Source organism: Lepus europaeus, chromosome 4 (assembly GCF_033115175.1).
Source record: "Lepus europaeus isolate LE1 chromosome 4, mLepTim1.pri, whole genome shotgun sequence".
Taxonomy (NCBI): Eukaryota; Metazoa; Chordata; class Mammalia; order Lagomorpha; family Leporidae; genus Lepus; species Lepus europaeus.
Window position 1 is genome coordinate 666,321 of NC_084830.1, and position 20,555 is coordinate 686,875.

At 53.3% G+C, this 20,555-nt stretch overlaps 1 pseudogene; it reads right to left on the reverse strand.

Annotated features, from left to right (window-relative positions):
- Positions 1-18,960: 18,960 nt before the first annotated feature.
- LOC133758215 (ribosome biogenesis protein NSA2 homolog) lies at positions 18,961-19,953 on the reverse strand (annotated as a pseudogene).
- Positions 19,954-20,555: the final 602 nt, after the last annotated feature.

The window sequence follows — 20,555 nt, forward strand, 5'->3', positions numbered from 1 at the left end:
TCTGAGTCCAGCATTCTACCTGGACCTCATAATGGGGGGGGGGGGCCCTGTCCTCACCCCTCCTCTGACACCTTGGACTCTACTCTGGCTGAGTCACTCCGGCCCTAGGGACTAGAGCCCCTGGGGACCAGGGCTAGGTTTTTTTCGGTCTCCTCTTTATATGGTGTGTTTGCTGGGCTTTCCTCCAGCAAGCAGAAATACACTTATTGTGTCTGCGGGGGCTGGTGCCGTCCTTGGTGCTGACATTTTATGTCAGTTTTGCTGAGCTGTGGTGCCTAGATATTTGGCCAAACAAGCGTTAAGACCTTGCAGTGAAGGTCTTTTGTAGACTTCGGGTTAAGAACCTTTAATCCTGTGGGTGGACCTCATCCAATCAGTCGATGAATTTAAGAGCAGAAAGCCCAGAGATTTCCTGGGGAAGAAGGAATTCTGCCTCCAGATCATACCAGGGAGTGGGCAGTTGGTGCAGCCATTAAGGCCCTGCTTAGGACACCCACATGCTAGGCCAGAGAGCGCGGGTTTGAGTCCTGGCTCCACTTAGGATTCTAGCTTTCTGCTATTGCACACCGCAGGAGGCAGCAGGCCCCTGCCATCAAGGGCGGGGCCAGCTTGAGTTCGGGGCAGAGCCGCCCAGCCGTTGCAGGCATTTGGGAGGAACCAGTGGATGGAGTGAACAAGACAGATGTATGTGTCCCTGCCTTCCAAATAAAGTGAAACAGACGTTTAAAAAATGCTTATAACACGGAAATCCTGCCTGAGTTTCCAGCGGGGCCTAGGCTTCAGACTTGCCAGCTTCTGTAATTGTGTGGACCAATTCCTTAAAATAAGCCTTTATGATTAAAAAGCCCCACCAGTCGGGGTGGTGGTCATCTCATCTCCCTGGGTACCAGTGCTTCTTCCCTCCAGAAGTACGCATGTTGAGCGACTATGTGGCAGGTGTCATGTTGGGACCGGAGGGTTCCATGCTGGTCACAGGCAGGCGTGTCCCCGCCTCGTCACCCTTGGGGTGACTCTGGGGACTTGGACGTCTTAGGTGACACACTGAGGAGTGCATGGACGGTGTGGCTTGGCCACCTCCGGAGGCTGGAGTCTGAGAAGTGAGTGGGAAGATGAAGTGGAGCTGGGGCACATGCAGCCCTCCGCAGAGGGGGAGTGTGGACAGAGCCACGGGCAGGTTCTTCCTCTATTGTCCTCTTCCCCGCCTTGCAGCTGGTGCCAGTGAATGCTGTGGCCCCCCGCCACCTGACCCTGTGCCTCTGCCACCCCCAGTCTCTCCCTCAGGTCCTGTGTGTGCAGGAGGGCCTTCAAAGGACTCCCAGGCTGCCCCGGGGCGTTGGGCTGCAGCCTTCCCTTTCCTTTATGCTCACCTCAGCCGGGCTTAATCTGCTTTCTGTCTCTTCCTACTTCCTCTTCGCCCCAATTTTCTTATCATTTTTGTCACATCGTACATACAAAATGTCCTTTGGTATCCAAATCTATTGAGTTTAAATTGGATAGAGGGTAGACAAAGTACAGAGAGTGAGCGATTCGTCCAGATTTATCCACATCACTTAGGATCATGTGGAGAGTAAGAGAGAAGTGTTGGGCCTGCCTGCATTGTCTTTGTCCAGCTCACCTGAGCCTTGGGAATGGGCCAGGGTCTCACACTGCAGAGACAGAGCTGCGAAGTGACAGGGACCTTCCGGTGTGAACCAGGGCTTCCGTTCCTCCCTGGCGCATCGGGGACTTGTGTCTTGGACTCAGATCCCCTGGTCGTGGGTCACCGGCTTCTGCACACTTTGTCCCCATGCGTCTCAGCGTTCTGGCTCGGCGAGGGCTCCGGGAGTCTCGGCTTCCCTTTTGGCTTGGGATTCTTTGCAGGTTTAGCGAGTTTCCATCTAATGTGTTCTCTCCAAGGCTTCAGGTTGGTGAAGAATGGGGGCCCTAACTAATCTGGAGTCCTCAGTCTGCACCCCTGCATCCTACATGGATAGTCTGGGACGGGCTCCCCTGTGCCAGACCCAGTGAGCGTCCCCTCCTGGGAAGGAGCCGCACAGTACCAGCCGTGTGCCCTGTGGCCATAACCGGGATTCGGCCAGCGAGTGGTCGCCTCCTGTTGCTGACGAAGAGTCCTGGGAGGGCTTTGTCCAGTGTGGGTCCCACTGGTTCAGCTGGCACCAGACCCCAGTGCCCTCCTGGGCAATAGTGGCGATGCCTCTCCCTCTCCCTCTCTCCTACTCTTCAGAAAATGAGAAGGATGACATATATTGAGTGCTTATTGTATGCAGGCACTGTTGTGACTGTCCTAACGCCCCCAAAGCTGTAGCACTTCATTCCACAGGTGAAGGCAGCAAGCACAGCCATGCCAAGTGCCTGGGCTCCCCCAGGCGTCAGGTCGCTGTTCTCTCAATGTAGCAAGGCACAGCCATGCCAAGTGCCCGGGCTCCCCCGGGCGTCAGGTCGCTGTTCTCTCAATGTAGCAAGGCACAGCCATGCCAAGTGCCTGGGCTCCCCTGGGCGTCAGGTCGCTGTTCTCTCAATGTAGCAAGGCACAGCCATGCCAAGTGCCTGGGCTCCCCCAGCCTCAGGTTGCTGTTCTCTCAATGTAGCAAGGCACAGCCATGCCAAGTGCCTGGGCTCCCCCAGCCTCAGGTTGCTGTTCTCTCAGTGCTCCCAGCTGCCAGGGTCAGGGCTTGCAGGGAGCCTGGTACCTGGCCTGCCCTCCCCTCTCGCTGCAGCCTCACTCTGTGCACCTGTGAATGGGGGCATCTTTCTGACACCCCACCAGAGGGAAGACCCAGAGTGACGTCCCAGGAAGACAAAGGCGATGGCGTAGTCTGCTCTTCCTCACAGCCCAGCACAGACCCTGGCACACAGCAGGTGCTCAATGAAGGTAAGAGTGTGCTGTATTCAGTCTTTTTCTTTTCTTATAAAGATGTACCCTATTTGTTTGACACAGAGAGAGAGAGAGAGAGAGAGAGAGAGAGGTCATCCATCTGCTGGTTCATTTTCTAAATGTCTGCAAAGGCTGAGGTTGGACAAAGCTGAAGCCAGGAGCCAGGAACTCCACCTAGGTGTGCCACCCGGGAAGCAACGGTCCAGTATCTCGAGTGATCTCCCGCTGCCTTCCCAGGTGCATTAGCAGGGAGCAGGATCTAATGTGGATCAGCAAGGACTTGAGCCGGCGCCCATACTGGATGTCAGCATCACAGGCCATGGCTTTACCCATTCACCACAGCACCGGCCCCTCCTCTGTGCTTTTGTTGGGCACTGCTGGCCGGTGCCAAGGATGTGGAGGGCTGGGGAGACCCGTGGCCAGGCGGGAGTTGAAAGTCATGAAAGGCAGAGTGGCCAGCTCTGTGTGAGGAGAGCAGGCTGAGGCTGGGGTCCCTGGAGGCCTGTGGGGGGGTTCGTCGGTCTGGGCTGCTGGAACAGATGAGCACAGCAGCAGACACTCACCCCTGGCAGTTCTAGAGGCTAGGAAGCTCCAGATCAAGGCTCTGGCAGATCCAGGGCCTGGGGGCTCTGCTTCCTGGCTCACAGACGGCCACGTTCTTGTGTGTTGGCAAGGTTGAGTGCAGAGAGAGAGGAAGCTCGTGCCCTGGCGTCTTCCTGTCAGGGCACTACCTCATGACCTGCTCAACCAAGTTGCCTCTCCTCCGTCACCTGTGGGTAGGATTGCAGTAGTGACTCTGGGTGGGGCGGGCATTTAGTCCGCAGAGATTCCATAGCCCAACCTTAGACCCATGTGGTACCCAGCCCTGACTGTCAGTTAATCCTGTGCCTTAGACCTCAGTGTGCACGCCGCCTCTCAGGCTCACAGAGTGTCAGTCCCCAGCAGGCAGCACAGGCAGTTCGGAGCCCTGCTTGCTGGCCTCTCGCGTGGACCTGGGGCAGGCCCACGGCGTCTCTGCTGCGTGTAGTAAGAGATGCTCCTTCTTCCTCCTGTCGTCGTGGAGTAGGTGAGGTGGTGCCGGCACCCAGCAAGGCCTGTTGACAGTGACGCTGAGAGCACTCTCTCTGCAGCCATAGGTGTGAAAGCCTGCCACGGGACAGGCATGCTGTGGCCCCTGCAGCACTCAGCGGAAGAGCTGGGAGAGCCCCGCTCACGCTCTCTGGCTCTGTTTGGGAGGCTGGGAGCTGCCCAGTGCAGCCAGGCTGGAGGGTGACAGGGCACATGGGAACACAGGCCTCCCCGGCCCCATTCCCTGCCCTGGGGACACTCAGAGTTTTAACAGAGGAGAGAAGGGCGCAGAGGTGAGAGGGATCTGGGATGTGACAGGTCCTTGCTCTGCCAGTTATGGTTGGGTAACCAGGGACTGGACCCTGTCCACAGCGGATGCCGTACAGAGTGGGCTCTAATCCTGCACCGGTCCTGATAGTGGGATTCAGTGTGGTGACCGTATCAGAACAACCTCGTGAGGTCTGTCCGTCCAGAGCACGTGGCCCCCACACTGTGCCTGCAATCCTTCCGGTGACCCTGCGGCGTGGCAGGTGGAGGACCTGAGTCCAGTAAGAATCCCTGCTCCACTCCTCTGGAGCACAGGGCTGTCTGGTGGGCATTGTGAGGTGTGTGTTGGGTCCTCTCACTGGGTCAAGGGACTGCTGTGGGCCTGCCACTCTGGCGGGATGACAGATGTGGTGGGGTACATGCTTCGAGGGGAACAAGACCAGGAGAGCAGGGGGAGGGCACTGTGTGATGCAGAGTAGAAGAAGGTGGGGAATAATGAGGATGGGCACAACCTTCCAGACACGGGAGACAGCCCTGCAAAGGCCCTGGGGGCTTGGTGGGTTAAAAGTTTAGTTATTTATTTGAGAGAAAGAGAGGACAGAGACAGACAGACAGAGCTTCCACCCCTGGGTCACTCCCCAAATGCCCACATAGCTGGGGCTGTGCCAGGGCCAAAGCCGGGAGCCAGGAGCTCAGTCCAGGTCTCCTGTGTAGGTGGCAGGAACCCAGTCACTTGAGCCATCACCTCTGCGTCCCAGGCTGGAGTCAGAGGCTGGAGCTGGGGATTGAACCCAGGCCCTGTGATGTAGGACACGGGCACCTAAACAAGCTGGCTAAGCACCCCTCCACTGTCGTGGTTTCAAAACTTTTAAATTTATTTTCATTTTATTTGAGAGGTAGACAGACTAAGAGAGGTCTTTCATCTACTGACTCACTCCCCAAGTGCCCATAACAACCAGGAGGGGCCAGGTTAAAAGCAGGAGCCCGGACCTCAATCCACGTCTCCCACATGGGTGACAAGGACTCGACTCCTTGAGCTGTTACCTGATGCCTCCCAGAGTCTTCATCCGCAGGGGGCAGGGATAGAGTGGAGCCGGGACCCAAACCTAGGCCCTCTGGTACATAATGTGGGCCTCCCAGGGGGCAGGGATAGAGTGGAGCCGGGACCCAAACCTAGGCCCTCTGGTACATAATGTGGGCCTCCCAGGGGGCAGGGATAGAGTGGAGCCGGGACCCAAACCTAGGCCCTCTGGTACATAATGTGGGCCTCCCAGGGGGCAGGGATAGAGTGGAGCCGGGACACAAACCTAGGCCCTCTGGCACATAATGTGGGCCTCCCAGGGGGCAGGGATAGAGAGTGGAGCAGGGACCCAAACCTAGGCCCTCTGGTACATAATGTGGGCCTCCCAGGGGGCAGGGATAGAGTGGAGCCGGGACCCAAACCTAGGCCCTCTGGTACATAATGTGGGCCTCCCAGGGGGCAGGGATAGAGTGGAGCCGGGACCCAAACCTAGGCCCTCTGGTACATAATGTGGGCCTCCCAGGGGGCAGGGATAGAGTGGAGCCGGGACCCAAACCTAGGCCCTCTGGTACATAATGTGGGCCTCCCAGGGGGCAGGGATAGAGTGGAGCCGGGACACAAACCTAGGCCCTCTGGTACATAATGTGGGCCTCCCAGGGGGCAGGGATAGAGTGGAGCCGGGACCCAAACCTAGGCCCTCTGGTACATAATGTGGGCCTCCCAGGGGGCAGGGATAGAGTGGAGCTGGGACACAAACCTAGGCCCTCTGGTACATAATGTGGGCCTCCCAGGGGGCAGGGATAGAGTGGAGCTGGGACACAAACCTAGGCTCTCTGGTACATAATGTGGGCCTCCCAGGGGGCAGGGATAGAGAGTGGAGCTGGGACCCAAACCTAGGCCCTCTGGTACAAAATGTGGGCCTCCCAGGGGGCAGGGATAGAGAGTGGAGCAGGGACCCAAACCTAGGCCCTCTGGTACATAATGTGGGCCTCCCAGGGGGCAGGGATAGAGTGGAGCCGGGACCCAAACCTAGGCCCTCTGGTACATAATGTGGGCCTCCCAGGGGGCAGGGATAGAGTGGAGCCGGGACCCAAACCTAGGCTCTCTGGTACATAATGTGGGCCTCCCAGGGGGCAGGGATAGAGAGTGGAGCTGGGACCCAAACCTAGGCCCTCTGGTACATAATGTGGGCCTCCCAGGGGGCAGGGATAGAGAGTGGAGCTGGGACCCAAACCTAGGCCCTCTGGTACATAATGTGGGCCTCCCAGGGGGCAGGGATAGAGTGGAGCCGGGACCCAAACCTAGGCCCTCTGGTACATAATGTGGGCCTCCCAGGGGGCAGGGATAGAGTGGAGCCGGGACCCAAACCTAGGCTCTCTGGTACATAATGTGGGCCTCCCAGGGGGCAGGGATAGAGAGTGGAGCTGGGACCCAAACCTAGGCCCTCTGGTACATAATGTGGGCCTCCCAGGGGGCAGGGATAGAGAGTGGAGCTGGGACCCAAACCTAGGCCCTCTGGCACATAATGTGGGCCTCCCAGGGGGCAGGGATAGAGTGGAGCCGGGACCCAAACCTAGGCCCTCTGATACATAATGTGGGCCTCCCAGTGGCGTCTCAGCGGTGCCGAGTGCTCACCCCTACTGTTCTGTTTTTTAAGTCAGTTCATAAGACTATACGATCATTGAGCCCCAGGACTGCACAGCGGTAGCCTCCGTTCGTCCCTGATGCCCACTGCCCGCACTTCTGAGGCTCTCGGTGTGTTCTCTGCCTGGCTGTGCCCACTTCCCAGGGTGAAGTCCAGGCCTCCTGTCTCCTCTCCTCCCTTGTTTCTCCACCCCGCCCCCCACAGCTGCCTTGGAATTTATGCCTTTCCAGATGCCACCCTGCCTGTTCCTCACCCTGTCTCCTTGGAGCTGCGCATCATGTGAGCCTGCCTCACCCTGCTCTGGGAAGCCAGGCTTGACCTGGGGCCTCCGCCTCACCATTGCCGGCCCCACAGCGAAGGGCAGACCTGGCAGGACCGTTTCTCAGAGGTAGCCTGTCCTGAGTGGACGAGTCAGCCCTGTTCCCACCTCAGCTCAGCCAAACAGGCCTTTCTAAGGTGTTTTCGCCAGGGGTCTGTGGGAGCACAGAGGGAAGAGGCTGGTGACAGAGCCCCAAGTCTGGAGAGCCTGGCCTTCCACTGGCTGTGTGGGGCTGGGAGGCCAGGGGAAGATGGCCTAAGAGCTTGGGCCTCTGTATCCACATGGGAGACCAGGAAGAAGCTCCTCACTCTCGGCTCTGGCCTGGACCAGCCCCAGCCTCTGCAGCCATTTGGGGAGTGAACCAGTGGATGGAAGATCTCTCTCTCTCTCCCCCCACCCCCCCCACCCCATCTCTTCCTGTCTCTGAAACTCTTTCAAATAAATAATAAATAAATAAGTATTAAAAAAATAAAAGGCTGGTTAAAGGAAGGAATTGAAGCAGTCAGTTTAGGGCAATACATGTTTTGAAATGTGATTTTGTTTTTTGTTAAGGTTCTTATTTTTTTTTTTAAGATTTATTTATTTATTTGAAAGGCAAAGTTGTAGAGGCAGAAAGAGAGAAAGAGGGAGAGAGAGAGAAAAAGTCTTCCATCCGTTGGTTCACTCCTCAAATGGCTACAACTGGCAGAGCTGAGCCAATCTGAAGCCAGGAGCCAGGAGCTTCTTCCAGGTCTCCCACGTGGGTGCAGGGGCCCAAGGACTTGGGCCATCTTCCCCTGCTTTCCAAGTTGCTTTAACAGAGAGCTGGGTTGGAAATGAGGCATCAGGAACTCGAACCAGCTCCCATGTGGGATGCTGACACTGCAAGTGGAGACTTAGCCCACTACACCACAATGCTGGCCCCTGAATTTCTTTTAACATGATTGATATAAATGGGGAAAGTTATGCAAACTTCATGTCTGTATATAATTTTTTCTCTGAGGCTGGCACCGCGGCTCAACAGGCTAATCCTCCGCCTAGCAGTGCCCTCACACCAGGTTCTAGTCCCGGTTGGGGCGCCAGATTCTGTCCCGGTTGCCCCTCTTCCAGGCCAGCTCTCTGCTCTGGCCCGGGAGTGCAGTGGAGGATGGCCCAGGTCCTTGGGTCCTGCACCCCATAGGAGACTGGGAGAAGCGCCTGGCTCCTGGCTTCGGATCAGCAAGATGCGCCAGCCGCGGCGGCCATTGGAGGGTGAACCAACGGCAAAAAGGAAGACCTTTCTCTCTGTCTCTCTCTCTCACTGTCCACTCTGCCTGTCAAAAAATTTTTTTTTTCTCTGAGAAGTATTACATGAAAGCAGACAACAAGAGCTCCACCCGGCTGGAGAACTGCAGACTGGCTGGGACGCTCGGGACACAGCTCAGGTCTGCCAGCCCCAGCTCGGCGTGGTCAGCGGTCTGCCAGAGCCCCAGCTCGGCGTGGTCAGCGTATGTCCAGGGCGCCTCTCCCACCCACGCCTGATGTGCACCTCCCACCCGCTGCAGGCAGCACACAGGTCACAGCTTCCACGCACGCTCCCAATGCAAACTCGGACTTCTCCAGAGTCAGTAAACACCAAACGTATCGCAGTATTTACGTATTCGGTTCTTTCTTTTTTTTTTCTTTTCCTTTCTTTTCTTTCACAGTGAGAGAGAGAGACAGAGAGAAAGCTCTTCCTTTCCGTTGGTTCACTCCCCTAATGGCCACCACGGCCAGTGTACTGCGCGGAAGCCAGGAACCAGGTGCTTCCTCCCAGTCTCCCATGCGGGTGCAGGGCCCAAGCACTTGGGCCATCCTCCACTGCCTTCCCGGGCCACAGCAGAGAGCCGGACTGGAAGAGGAGCAACCAGGACAGAATCCGGCGCCCCAATCAGGACTAGAACTCGAGGTGCCGGCGCCACAGGCGGAGGATTAGCCAAGTGAGCTGGGCACCGGCCTCGTATTTGTTTCTTAACCATTAAGCGTTTGTAAAACTGCAATCATTTTTGATAAGTTTCTGTCACCTTAAAATTTTTTTTAAAATTTATCTATTTGTTTGAAAGGCAGGATGGTAAAGAGGAGGGAGGAAGGGAGAGAGAGAGAAAGAGAGAGAGAGAGAGAGAGAGAGAGAGAGAGAGAGAGATGTCTTCTGTCCACTCCCCAAGTGGCTGCAATGGCCAAGGCTGGGTCAGGTTGAAGCCAGGGGCCTAGAATTCCACCTGCGTCTCCCACATGGGTGGCAGAGGTCCAAATACTCTGGCCATCTCCCGCTGCTTTCCCAGGCATATTCGCAGGTAGCTGAATTGGAAGTTGAGCAACTGGGATTCAAACTGGCACTCATATGGGATGCCAGTGTCTCAGGCCATGAAAACTCGTTATTCTTCAAACTGTGGTAAGAGACACAGAACATAAAATTTACCTCTCAGCCATGTTTAAGTGTATAGTGCAGCAGTAGTAAATAGGTTCACGGTGTTGTGCAGACATCACCACTGTCCGTCTCCAGGACTCTTTTCGTTCTGTGAAACTGAAACTGTCCCCGTTAAACATCAGTTCCTCATTTCCCCATCGTCTGGCAACAACCACTGCGCTTCCTGTGCTAAGGGCCGCACGGAAGCGGAATCCCACAGTGCGCACCCTCTTGTGTTTGGCTGATTTCACTCGGAGTCCTTCCTTTTTAAGGTTGACTGTTCTGTTGTACGTAATACTGCCTTTTGCTTTTCTGTTGGTCTCTTGCTGGGCACGTCAGTTGTTCACATTTTAGCTGCCCCCTCCCCTGCCTTCTGGGTTTGTTTGAGGCAAAGAGACAGAAACAGGCAGGGATCCCCCATGCATTGGTCCACTTCCAGATGCCTGCAACTGCTAGGGCTGAGGCAGGCTGAGCCGAGAGCCAGGAGCTCCGTCTGCGTCTCCCACGTGGGTGGCAGGGGCCCAGGGACTTCAGCCATTACCTGCTGCACATCAGGAAGAAGTTGCATTGGAAGTGGTGTTTCTAGGACTTGAACCAAGCACTCTGGTGCACAGGTGTGCCTAGCGGTGACTCGGCGTCTGCGCCAGACGTCTGCCCCCGCCTTGTGGTTTTTCTGGTGCTGGTTGATGCCGCTGCACCTGCTTCCTGGCCCTCTGTGCTGCTTTGACTTCCCCAGCTGTGAAATGGCTCATAACCCTGCCGTCCCACTGCCCATTTCTCTGTCCGCTCGACAGCACGTGTCCAAGGCTGCGCAGTGGTATAGTGCTGCTCCTGCCCAGCTGCCCTGAGTGCGAGGGCTGTGGAGGCAGCTGAGCAGGGTGGTGGGGGAGAGGGGACAGCTGGCAAGGCAAGGGCCAGGGCCTCTGACTGAGAGCTGGGGATGGGAGGCAGAGCAGCGGCCCTGAGGCAGGCCCCTGGGTGCTGCGAGGAGGAACCACAGAGTACAGCAGTGAGGCCTGCACATGGACCCTGCACAGGCTGTGTGCACAGCAGGCTGGGCCAGGGGTCTCTGGGAGGTGGGCGTGTGGGCAGGAAGTGCTCTGTAGGACCCAGCTGCTGTCTGACTTTGTGCGCGTGAGGGTGGGAAGAGCAAGTGCTGTGAGTTGAGGACAGTGCAGAGGGGGTGAAGCGGAATTGGTAGCGGGGCTGCCTGGTCATGCTAAGGACACCAGGCCACCCTGCCCTGTGACCGTTCTGCCAGCCTCACACCTCAGGAAAGGGCACAACAGCCCAGTCGGAGGAGGGCTAGGAAGTCCCCCGGCCGTGTGACACGGCGGGGTTTCGGGGGAAGGCAGAGCCCTGGGGAGGCTGGGGCGGCGGATGTGTCAGAGTTCTGAGGAGATTGGCGGGGGCACTGGGGATTTGCCCTGGTGGGACTGGAGGAGCAGGGCTGAGGAGGGCGGGGGAAGGGGTGCCCCGATGCTGAGATGTCTTTCAGAAGCTGGTCTGGTCCGTTCCCAGGGGTGATGGGCTGAGGGCTGCATCCCCCAGCCTTGCTGTGCAGCCCCAGGTGAGACGGTGAGCTCAGCAGGTGGAGCCAGGACCAAGTCTGGGACAGGGCCTGCACTGGGCCCTGGAGTAGGAGGAGCCAGGCAGGACTCTTAACACAGCCATGGAGAGGGGTGGCGGCTGAAGTCCCGGGAAGCAAAGGAAAAGGAAGGGCCCGTGGTGAGTGACACCCCCTGGGGAAGGGAGGAGTGCAGTCGGGTGGCAGGCACAAGAAATGGCAACTTCAGGGCAAGTCAGGCTGGGGCTTTGACAGGCAGGGAGGCGTCTCACCCACTGACAGGGACAGGGCAGTGTGGTAGGGTCGGGGGAGTGCACCCAAGGGCTGCCGGGTGCCCTTGAGCTCCCAACTCTCCTCTCGGACTTGGTTCTCTGACTGTTCATCGGGCGGCTCTGGGTGTCAAGAGCTGGAGGTACAAAATAAGTTAGCACTGCCTCAGCTCGATGTCTTTAGGGACAGAGCAGCCAGAACAGTGACAGAGTCACAGGCAGGGAGCTGTGAACCTGAAGCTACTGGGGGAGGAGGTGGGCTCATGGTGGGGCTAGTGGCCGTGGCGGGATTCTAAGTTAGAGGCTTGGGGTGGTGAGGGGGCCGGGTGAAGGTGGACCCCAGTAGGACTCGATCTTGTGGAGGAGCCGTAGGCAAGGCAGCTCTGGAGAGCTCTCAGCTGGGCGTGCCGCTGCCACAGGAAGGTTTTGTGTGTGATGAGGGGTGGGGAGGCCCTGTGGAAGGCTCAGAAGGATGAGAAGAGGCGTGGCTTTCAACCAGGACGGTGGCGTTGGACAGAAGGGGGTGCGGAAGGAAAACCCCCATCTTCTTTTATCCTGAAAGATTGACGTCAGGACACGAGCCAGCTGTGGGTGGGGTAGGGTAATTCTTTTCATTCGGGTTTCCATGGATGCCTTGGGGGATCTTTGCCGCTCCTCCTGGTGCTGGCTCAGGGAGTGCTGCTTGCCTTTAACATGATTCAGCAAAGACCATTGAGCTGGTGATTGTGGGCACCACATTGTCACAGAGAGTTACAATGAAGTGGAACACAGATAATCAGGCAGGGACCAGATGGAGTGAGGGCTCCACTGGGGAAGCTGAGGCAAAGGTCCCCTGCTGGTAGGTCAAGGGGTTTGTCTTCTAATCCTAAAAGGGAGCTGGCCAGGTCAAAGGACAGGAAGAGGGTTACGCAAAGACAGGGACTGGAGGCGTCTTATGTGGCGGGAGTCTGCAGTGTGGAGACAAGCGAGAGGCCAGACTGGAGCTGTGCCCTGTCACACAGGGCCTTGAGGCTGTGTCATGGTTTTATCCTGGAACGTGGTGGACGGAAGGAGGGCAGTAGTTCTCACCTAGGGGCTGCACATCTGGAAATATGTGTGGGCTCTTCTGGCCATTACAGGATGGGGTGCATGGCCCTCCGCAGTGTGGGCGGTCCAGCACTTTGCTCCACTCCAATGGGAGAGCGCCCTAATGAAGGTGCTACAGACATCTTGTTACCTTGTTAATTTAACTTTTGGCTCTGTGCCCTGGTGTTCAGAGCGCAGAGCCCTGCACCACTGCCCCACATAGCTGTCCTCTAGCTGGGCTTGCTGGGCATGTCACCCTGGGTGTCTGCAACAATGCACACATGTTGCTGTGGATTCGTTCTGAGAGGAGAAGCGTGGTGGGGGCAAGAAGTGTAGAGTCACTACACAGACCCTGGGAGTCGGGTTAAAGCAGGCCAGAGGCGAGCAGCCTGCAGACTCGTTTATTTCAGTTGGTGCAGCAGCTTATGTAGCTGAGGCAGCCAATCCAGTCAAGGGGTGGTTTATGCCATAACCAATCATTGCCTGTTGCCAGGCAGGCTCCTTTGCCAGGTGGGTTTCAAAGCCATTCCTGAGTAACTGACACTCCCTTGCCAGCGGCCATCTTGGCATAGCCTTCTCATTCCACCACACACACAAACCCCCGGTTCTACCTGTGACCCTTTGGGTTTTTTGTTTGTTTGTTTGTTCAATAGGATTTTGCTAACATGGGCAGTGACACTGTGAACATTGTTTTTTTTTTTTTTTTTAATTTATCTATGTTATGTGAGAGACAGAGTTACAGAGACAGAGAGATAGAGAGAGAGCTTCCATACACTGATTTACTCCCCACATGGCCTTAACACCTGGGGCTGGGTCGGATGGAAGCCAGGAGCCTGGCACTCCATCCAGGTCTCCCACATGGGTGGCAGGGGGCCCAAGCACTTGGGCCATCTTCTGCTGCCTTCCTAGGCCATTAGCAGTGAGCTGGATTGGAAGTGGAGCAGCCAGGACTTGTACCAGTGCCTATATGGGATGCTGGCATTACAGGCAGCAGCTTAACTTGCTGCTCCAGAAGCTGCCCCCAGGCATTCTTAAACATGTTCAGGTGGACATGTGTGAACATTTATCTTGGGCATAGCTAGGAGTAGAATTCCGAGTCGTAGGAATGTGAATTTTCAACTTCATGAGATAATGCCAAATTAGTTTACTAATTTACCTGCAATGTGCAAAGTGATGTTGTCTTCTCCAACAGTTGATATTGTCAGACTTCTTAATTTGTGCCTGTCAGGGGCCAGGGCTGTGGTGCAGCAGGGTGAACCGCCACCTGTGATGACAGTGTCCCATATCAAAGCATTGGTTTGAGTCCCAGCTGTCCCACTTCCAAAGCAGTTCCCTGCTATTGTGCCTGAGAAAGCAGCAGAAGATGGCCCAAGTGCTTGGTCTCCTGCCACCTACGTGGGAGAATTGAATGGAGAGCTGGGCTTCTGGCTTTGGCCAGGAGCAGCCCCCGCTGTTGTGGCCATTTGGGCAGTGAACCAGTGGATGGAAAATCTCTCTGTCTCTCCTTCTCTCTCTTTGTAACTCTGCCTTAAATAAAATAATAAAATACTATGCCAGTGCTGTGGCATTATAGGTTAAACCTCTGCTGCAGTGCTGGCATCCCATACGGGTGTTGGTTCGAGTCTTGGCTGCTCCTCTTCTGATCCGCTCTCTGCTATGGCCTGGGAAAGCAGTGGAAGATGGCCCAAATTCTTGGGCCCCTGCACCCATGTGGGAGACCTGGAGGAAGCTCCTGGCTCCAGGCTTTGGACTGGCGCAGCACCGGCCATGGCGGCCATTTGGGGAGTGAACCAGCAGAAGAAAGACCTTTCTCTCTGTCTATCTCTTTTACTGTCTAATTATGTCAAATAAAAAAAAATATTTAAAAAGAATCCTTAAAAAAAAGGTGGATGTTAACTGGTATTTAATTGTGGTCCGATTTCATTCAGTCACTCAGCAAATATTCGTTGAGTGCTTACTTTGTGCCAGGCACTCCGTTAGGGCTGGAGTTGTTTTCCCTTGGTGATTACGACGCTGAAAGTTTCACCTTGTGTTTCACGGCTTTTGCTCTTTCTCTGCAGTGAAATACTTATCGCAGTGTCCACCATGGGTTCTTATTTGTTTACTAAACATCTAGCTCTACCCACGGGACCACCGTAGACTGCCCTGGGCACCCGTCTGCCCAGAGAGGCAGAGGCCCAGAATAGAGCTGGCCAGCAGCAGGGGTAGGCCCTCTATTGCAGGAGTCCACGAGTGGTTTATGCAGCCCCACGACTACGTCACTGCATGACAGCTCACCGGCAGGGAGATGAGATCTACGTCAGGCAGGCACCAGTTACTCTGGCTTCCACACTTAGGGTTCCCAGGAGCCCTGTGTCTTGCTGTAATTCCACAGGTGCTGCTTCCAGGGTCCCCACAAGGGGCACGCTCCACTGCAAGTCTGTCCTCGGGAAGCCCAGAGCTGTGGCTTCCCCTCAGACGCTTGCTGTGCCTTTGTTGTTCCTCCAGGCCCACACAGCTTACCACATGTGCTGTCACATACGTGACATTTTACCTTGATTTGGCTACTAGGGGAACATGGTCTAGAGCTAACCTAAGGTCAGGAGAGGGAAGGGGAAAGGGTTTTGGTGACCCTTTGCCCATACCCACTTTTAAAATTTTTAAAAGATTTATTTAGTTAAAAGGCAGATCCATAGAGAGGCAGAAAGAGAGAGAGAGGTCTTCCATCTGCTGGTTAACTTCCCAAATGGCCGCAATGGCCAGAGCTGGGCTGATCTGAAGCCAGGAGCCAGGAGCCTCCTCTGGGCCTCCCATGTGGGTACAGGGGCCCAAGAGCCTGGGCCATCCTCTGCTGCCTTCCCAGACCACAGCAGAGAGCTGGATCAGAAGAGGAGCAGCTGGGACTTGAACCAGCGCCTGCATGAGATGCCGGCATGGCAAGTGGCTGCCTTACTGATATGCCACAGCGCCGGCCCCAACCCACACCCATTTTTAAAAATCCACTTTACTGAGCTATAATTCTCATGCAATGAAATGCACCTATTTTAAGTGAACCATGTTATGAGTTTTGACAAATGTGTACACTGTGAAACTGTTGCTAAGGCAAGGTATTTCTGTGATCCAAAAGAATTCCCTTGCACTTTTCCTAGCCAGCTCCCTCCCCGACCTCTGGCCCTAACACATTGCTTTTTTCTAGGGTTTTAGTCATACTGTGTACATTATTTTGCACCTGTTTCTTTGGTTCAGTGTAGTGTTTTTCCGAACGATTCATGTGTGTGCCTAAGTAGTATTTCATGTTACGACTACTGCAAGTTATTCATCCACTCACCTGTCAAAGGATGTCCCAGTCATCTCCTTTGTTGGCTATTATGAATAAAACCTCTGTGAATACTGGTGTCTGAAAACCTAGGAGTGGAATTGGTCATATGGTATATGTGTGTGTCTACCATTGTAAGAAGCTGCCAAGTTGTTTTCCAAAGTGGCTGTACCAATTTGCGTCTCCACCAGCAGTCAATAGAGCTCCGGCTGCTGCCCATCTTTGCCAGAATTTAATATTGTCTTTTAATTTTAGCTACTCTAGTGAACCTAGTGGTGTCTCATTGTGGTTTTAAATTGCATTTCCCAGATGACTTTTAATATTGAGAATATTTGATGTGCTGTACCATTAGTATATCTTCTTTTTATGAAGTTCCTTTTCAGATATTTTGTCCATTAAAAAATTAGATTGAGTATCTTCTAATTGTGCAGTTGAAAAAATATTTATATAGTCTGAATGCAAATCTTTATGTGTTGCAAATAGTTTCTCCCATTGTGTCTTGTCTTTTTATTTCTGAAACAATGTCTTTTGAAGAGCACAGCTTTTAATTTTGATAAGGTTCAGTTTATCCATTTTTTAATTTTATAGTTCATGCTTTTTGTGTCTTACCTGAAAAATATGCCTACTCTAGAGTTATGAAGATATTCACCTAAGTTTTTATCTAGAAGTTTTTATAATTTTAGCTCTTCATAAAAATATTTTTCCTTTTTTAAGATTTATTTATTTTGAAAGCTAGAGTTACAGAGAAAGAGGGGGAGACAGAGAGAGAAATCCTCTATCTGCTGGTTCACTCCCTAGATGGTCATAGTGACCAGCACTGGGCCATCTTCCACTGCTTTTTCCAGGCCATTAGCAGGAAACTGGATCAGAAGTAGAGCAGCACCCTCTGGAACCAGCACCCATATGGGATGCTGGCCTCATGAGCAACAGCTTTACCCACTATGCCACAACGCCAGCCCCAGCAGTGATCCTTTTCAAGTTCATTTTTGTGTAGGATGTGTGATAAAGGTTGAGGTTATTGTTTGAAAAAATATGATAGCCAGTTGTACCAGTACCATTTGTTTAAATAAATACTTATGGGGCTATTTCTGGATTCTCCGTGTTGTTCCACTGATGTGTATGCCCCGCCTTATGGCAGTATGGCACCTCCTTTTGCAGTAAGTCAGGAAAACCAGCTTGTGTAGCTCCTCCAACTTTGCTCTTCATCTTCACGGTTGTTTTGGCCAGTGTAAGTGTTTTGCCGTTTCCATTTAAATGTTAGGTGCTTGTCAATTTCTGCAGCACAGCCTGCTGGGATTGTGCAGACTCCAGGTCGTCTGGAGGGTGTTGATGTACTAACGCTGTTGAGTCACCTGACCGAGCAGCATGGTCTGTCTCAGTTTGTTTAGGTCTTTAAAAGGTCGGAAGCTTTCAGTCTGCAGGCATTGCATATTTTGTTACAGGTATTGGGGGTACATAAAAGCCTTTATATAGCAGACCTGGAAGGTATGCCGGGAGGCTTGCCCTGGGCTGTCATCTGGGAGCTTGCTTTTCGGAGGGTTTCTACCGCCCCAGAACCAGAGCCAGTGGCTCCCTATGCCTAAATCGTTTGTGCAAACAACATGGGTTGAGCTGAGATGCTGATTTCCTTCAGGAAATCCCGAACTTTGGTACCTGCTAGGCAAAGGGAACCTAAATGACCAACTCCCTAAGAAAAACTGTGTCACCGAGTCTCTCATAAGTTTCCTTGGTGGACACATTTCACACACATGATCACAACTCATTGTTTAAGGAATGAAGTGCACCCTGAGTGGCTATGCTGCGCCTGGCCTGCTTCCGTTGCCTTTGCCAACTTTGCTTTATGTCAGGGCCACCAGGATGAGTCATGCTGTGTCCAGGGAATCGTCTAGCCTGGGGTGGTCTGATGGGCCTTCTGCCACAATTCCTAAGCATTTTTTTTTTTTTTGACAAGCAGAGTGGACAGTGAGAGAGAGAGACAGGGAGAAAGGTCTTCCTTTGCCGTTGGTTCACCCTCCAATGGCCGCTGTGGCCGGCGCACCGCGCTGATCCGAAGCCAGGAGCCAGGATCCTCTCCTGGTCTCCCATGTGGGTGCAGGGCCCAAAGACTTGGGCCATCCTCCACTGCCTTCCCGGGCCACAGCAGAGAGCTGGCCTGGAAGAGGGGCAACCGGGACAGAATCCGGCGCCCCAACTGGAACCAGAACCTGGTGTGCCGGCGCCGCAGGTGGAGGATTAGCCCATTGAGCCATGGCATCGGCCCCCAATTTCTAAGCATTTTATGTTTATAATTTTGTTTATTTATTTAAACTTTAAAAAACTGTCTTTATTTGAAAGAGACAGGAACAGAGAAAGACAGAGAAACCTACAGAGATCTTCCATCTGCTGGTTCCCTCTCCAAATATCTGAAACGATGGGTGGGCCAGGTGGAAGCCAGGAACCAGGAGCTCAAGCTGTGCCTCACAGGTGGGTCGCAGGGGCCGGTACTTGAGCCATCTCCTGCCACCTCCTAGGGTACACATCAGTAGGAAGCTGGACCGGAAGTGGGGTAGCCAGGATTAAACCAGGCACTCTGATATGGGCTGCCAGCACCACAGGCTGCACCATGGTGCTGGCCATTTTAATGCTTTTACAGCTTAATACACAGTTCTTTGCTGATTGTAGCTGTGTAATGCTGGCTAGTGGTGTTCAGAAACATCACAGTAGGAGTCGTCTTCCTACTTAGTTTGTAGTCTTCAGTGATGATTAGAAGTTTCCTACATGGAACTGCTGTCAAGCACGTAAGATGCATCAATGCATCCATCGTTCTCAGGATGTTGGTGACCTGGGCATCCTTCCCCCATGTAATCTTGCCTCCTTGTATCACAAGGCCCAACTCATACACGTTCACCCCACTGACAATCCCTAAGTTGTATATAATCAGGATGATGGATTCTTTTTTCTTTTTAAGATTTATTTTATTTTATTTGAAAGGCAGAGTTACAGAGAGAGAGAGAGGGAGAGAGAGAGAGAGATTGCATCCGCTGGTTCACTCCCCAAATGGCCACAAGGCCGGAACTGGGCAGATCTGATGCCAAGAGCCAGGAGCTTCTTTCGTGTCTCCCACATGGGTCCAGGCTCTAGGACTATCTTCTGCTGCTTTCCCAGGTGCATTAGCTGGGAGCTGGATCAGAAGTTGAGCAACCAGAACTTAAACTGGTGCCTGCCACACCACATTGCCCGCCCTGATGAATTCTTTTTTACACCAAACATTGGCAGACAGAAGGTGGCTTTCAGTTCTGGATTGTTACATTGGTTTCTTTGGAACATAAACCCTTTGGCCTAATGAATGTTTCACATTTAAGTGGTTTTGTCGTAATGCCGTCTCCAACAAAGCAGACTCTAATAACCACTCTTTTCCGTGCTTTATTTTTCTCTTTTCTGTTTAAATAAACTTTTTTTTTTTTAAAAAAGATTAATTTATTTATTTGAAAGACAGAGTTATGGAGAGGCAGAGGCAGAGTGAGGACTCTCCCACCTGCTGTTTCACTCTCCAAATGGTCACAATAGCTGGAGCTGGGCCAATCTGAAGCCAGGAGCCTGGAGCTTCTTCTGGGCCTCCCACGTGGGTGCAGGGGCCCAAGGACTTGGGCCATCTTCTACTGCTTTCCCAGGCCATAGCAGAGTGCGGGATCAGAAGTGGAACAGCTGGGACTTGAACCAGCGCCCATATAGGATGCTGGCACTACAGGCAGCGACTTCACCCCGGCCCCTTGAATAACTTAATGACTTATAACTTCTGCTTCTCCCTGGGCATGAACTGTAGGCATAGGGACTTCCCATTTTCCCGCTTTCTCTTTCCGTTTTTGTTTACTCAGACTGGAAAGTACCTTAGCTTGGGCTGTGGCTCTCTGTCCAGCAGACTGGCAGATACCACTCCCTGGGAGTCTTTTCCTCATTCTTTGGTGTTTCTCTGTTCGTGATCTGCATGGTCTTTTTCTTCTGTGTTTTCTCAGCATAGTGCTGCTTGTGGTAGAACTCCGCCTTCACAGCAGTCATCTTTGTTGCTTTCCTTGAACGTTCATGAGCCTCCCGACTCTCCTTTTTCCTGTTTTTCTCATGGTAACCCACACTATACCCACAAAGTTTACAACGTAATTCAATATATTCATTTTGTGGCATGGTGACTTTCTTACAGCGCTGGGTGTGGCCTGCTGGGCACCAAGAACATCTCAACTTTTGGGGCCAGAAACCCCTGACTCGGCACAACTTGTTACAAGAAAAGGTTCCCTACCTTTGTTGTTAATCTGAGGTGGACACCACTGTCCCCCAGGAACTGTGTTAGCTGCACCGTTTTCATGGATGCCCTTTGGCAGTTTTTCTGCTCCTGTTTCTTGGGAGTTTGTTTGTTTGTTTGTTTGTTTTTGCTTTAATCATGAGGGAATATTGAATTTTTCATATGCTTTTCTACATATTTTGAGATTGATTTTCTCAGTCTTTTAATGTGGTAAATTACCTTGCTTTGTTGTTAAATAATGTTAAGTGCTGAATCCTTTCCTCCCAAAATTCGTACATTCAAGCCCTAGCATGACTGGATTTGGAGACAGAGCATTTAGGGAGGCAATTAAGTAAAATGAGGATGTAGGAGTCAGGCCTGAATCTCGTGGGACTAGTGTCCACATGAGAACAGGAAGAGGCCCAAAGATTTTCTCTCCTCCTGTGCACACAGAGAAGAGGCCGTGTGACACTACACTGACTAGTTGTAGTGATCTACACACTAGAAA